We start from the raw sequence: 3,444 nt of genomic DNA on the forward strand, positions 1-3,444 counted from the left end.
TGCACCACTTCTTTCATGGCTGGATTTAGCTGCCTTTGTGGTTGAACCTGTAACACCCTAACTACCAAAGCTCACGCTTCCGGCTGCGCAACTCTGATAGCTCGGACATTATGACGATACTTATACTATTTAATACTAAAATATGAGCCTGTTTAAAACTGTAAACCGCAATACCGCTCCCAAAATTACTTTCGTTCGATAACGTACATCCATAGATACCATACAACTTACAAAAACTCATAAAAAGTACATTCATATATATATATACATAGATATAAATAATATCACAAGCATTATCTAATACAATTCCTACCTCTCTTACAAAATAAATCAAGATAAAGGCGAGGGTACAAAAATAATAATCTGAAGCAATACAGAACATCTCAACAACAAATAAATAAACTCTTCGTGACTTCAGCACCCATATCCTGAAAGGGAAAAAATGTAGGGGGTGAGAACATCATCCTCGAAAGGGTTCTCAGTAGAGGGTTTTTGGGAATTACTGAAATAGGATACATGAAGATAAACCGTACCAGTGATTAATAACCGTCTTATGCCTCTTTTCAAAAACAACGGTTTACACTAAAAGTAAAGTCGGAAATCTTTTCTGAAAGAGGAACCCTTCAATTTTCAAAACATCAAAAGCCTTTCAAAACGGTTTATCTATGCTGAACCAAAATAGCCTTTCATATTTTATTCCAAACCAGAAACACAAAATCGAGACTAACCGTCGGTCCATCTCAATCCAACCACGGCCCTAGGCCTAATCAATCCAACCATCAACCAAATCATCACAATCCAACAGAGTCCCAGTTGCAAACACAGATAGGGAGTTCAAGCACAAACAAACAGTTACAGCAAGTAAAACAATTAGCAGTTAATCATATAGGCAAACTAAGTACAAGATGCACACCTAAAAAATGTCACATAGATGCATATGATGCATGCCTGTCCCTAGTGGCTGATGATATCATCTGTCAGTTATATAGCCAACCCGACACGTAGGTTTGAGCTACAACCCCATTGCTACTACCCACTCAACCCAGAGCCAGTGGAATAACCACTACTGCGGCTACTACTCAGGCGGGTGTTTAAAAGCTCAACCTGGAGCGAGTGGAATCACCAATACTACCGCTACTACCCAGGCGTCACAGTCTCTGACCTGGAGCAAGTAGGACGAACCACAACCCTTGCTACTACCCAGGTATCTCAAGCAAATATTTATTTAGTCCCAGCCATGGATCAACATCCATCTCAGCCATCCGGCTTAAATTCAAAATTCATAGTCAGCCATACGGTCCATAATTCATTTGGCAATCAACCATAAATCAATATCATACACAGCCATTCCGGCTCACAGTTCAATCCAAAACCAGCCAATATTCATAATCATACATAGCCATTCCGGCCCATAACAAAACAGCACTTCCACCATTCAACATCATCAAATTCATAAAACCGGCATTTAAACCATAAATCACTTTTCTCAAGCCAATTCACTTTGAAATCAAATTTCAACTCTTTTCAGCCTTTACTTTCAAGATCTCATTTCTCAAATCATCTCAGGCTCATAAGTCAAATTTACTCAAGGTGAGTTTCCTTTTTAAAACAAAGCCACTCTCAGCATTCTCTTTCCAAAACTTCCAAAACCATGGCAAGTTAAAAATTTATTTCAAAGTATTCAAAATCACCCATCCAACAATGGGATTTTATAACAAAAGCTTCTCGGCAGAGTCCCAAGTCTTTAGGGAAGGTCAACCTATATCAATTCCTTAAAATTCATTGAAACTCTTAAAATCATGGATTCTCGGTTCAAGTAAATAAAACTAAATTTATTATGAAACCGACCATACAAAATCACAAGTTCCAATCGGTCCAAAAATCAACTCATTTGAAAAGGAACCGGTTCATTTGAACAAACCACTTTCAGGTTTCTTTTTGGAACCCATTTTTCTAACTCTTCCAAAAATGCCTCAAACTTAGTTACTCAATCAAAAGTCTAGATTCCTTTGAAATCACGAAAAGCTCCTTTTTATATTGAAATCAATATTAGAGCATCATTCTTTACTTCAGTGATTCAAACGGTAAAAATAGTTCATTTCTAAATAAGTCGAACTCAAGGCATAACGTTCACTAAATAAATTAAGCTTGAAAACATAAATATTCTTTTGATAAATCAAATAATACAACTTCTCAAATCCAACCCCTTTTAAATAACTTTTCAACCAAGACTAGGATTTTGTAGAAATTTCGACAGCACCTCCCCTAAAACTTGGACTTTTGCCACCCGGTTCGGGTCCCAACTAAACCGTTTTTTATTTCTTCTCAACATCTCAAAACCAGAAATCAAATCAAAAGCAAGCTAAATCCAACAGTCGCCTCAGTGGCATATCTCAAGGAAACCATTTCAAAATCAACTCAATATCAACCGATTTAACTCGTTTCCAAAACTTTAAAGAAATGGCTCAATAACAAATCATTTGTCCAATACCAAGTCATTTAAAGTAAACCAGGCTGAATTCAAAAGTGCATTTGACTTTTCACATCATCAAAATAATTAACTCAATTCAAATCAATCCTCAACAGATTAAACTCAGATATCAAAGCTTTAAAAGAATCAACTCCAAAAGCATTTCATTTTACAAATCCACACAACAATCCATTCATCAAAACCAAATAATAATTACATTCATCCAGGACAATCAACATCACATAAGGCTTATACAATCACCAAATACATTGTCTCACATCAGTATCTATATGTAATAATTTCAATAATAAACTATAGTTTTTGGAAAGCGCCCCTACCTCAAAACGCAATTCCATAACCCAAACGCGTCACAGGAACCTCCTATCTTAAATCGAGATCATCAACAACCGCAACCTTGGCTCCAAGCCACTTCCGCGGTAACCACAACAACACTAATTGCGACACATAACAATAGAAACTCAATCTCATAGCAATTGATGCCGCAAAACCTTAGTGTATGATGACAGAATAGTAACTAGAGAGCTTTTAAATCGAAAATGCTTACCGAACAAAGAAGGAGCGGATGAACTGGAACAGTGGCGGTCTATGAATCGGTTCAGCGGCAGCCCGGCAGCCACCCCAAGTGGCAGCAGAGACGAATTCCGACCACGACAACCGCGACTGCACAACGTCATAACCATAAAAACACAGGAACAGGAAGAATGAGAACCGACTGCAAGGACCCTTATCGGCGGTGGTTTCAGCGGCCAAGGCAATTTTCTCCGGCGGCCATACGGTGGACTACAACCACAGCGGCAGCGAGGTTTTTTCGGTGGTCAGAACTCCGGTGACGCAGCAGCAGGGATTTTTTCTGGCGACAGAGGCTTACCGGCACAGCTCAACACAGGGCCAGATAGAGCGATGGCGGCCTCCAGCAACTCCGGTGAGCCCCCTCAACGACAAGAATGACTGGA

The 3,444-nt window shown here is 39.0% G+C and overlaps 1 long non-coding RNA gene across 1 annotated transcript; it reads right to left on the reverse strand.

The window, feature by feature from the left end:
* LOC110271874 lies at positions 243-2,884 on the reverse strand. The gene is made up of 2 exons (XR_002362715.1): positions 2,809-2,884; positions 243-428 (listed from the first exon to the last, which is right to left on the reverse strand). It is a non-coding gene; the product is annotated as an uncharacterized LOC110271874 (long non-coding RNA).

The sequence above is a fragment of the Arachis ipaensis genome, chromosome B01 (assembly GCF_000816755.2).
Source record: "Arachis ipaensis cultivar K30076 chromosome B01, Araip1.1, whole genome shotgun sequence".
NCBI classification, from domain to species: Eukaryota; Viridiplantae; Streptophyta; class Magnoliopsida; order Fabales; family Fabaceae; genus Arachis; species Arachis ipaensis.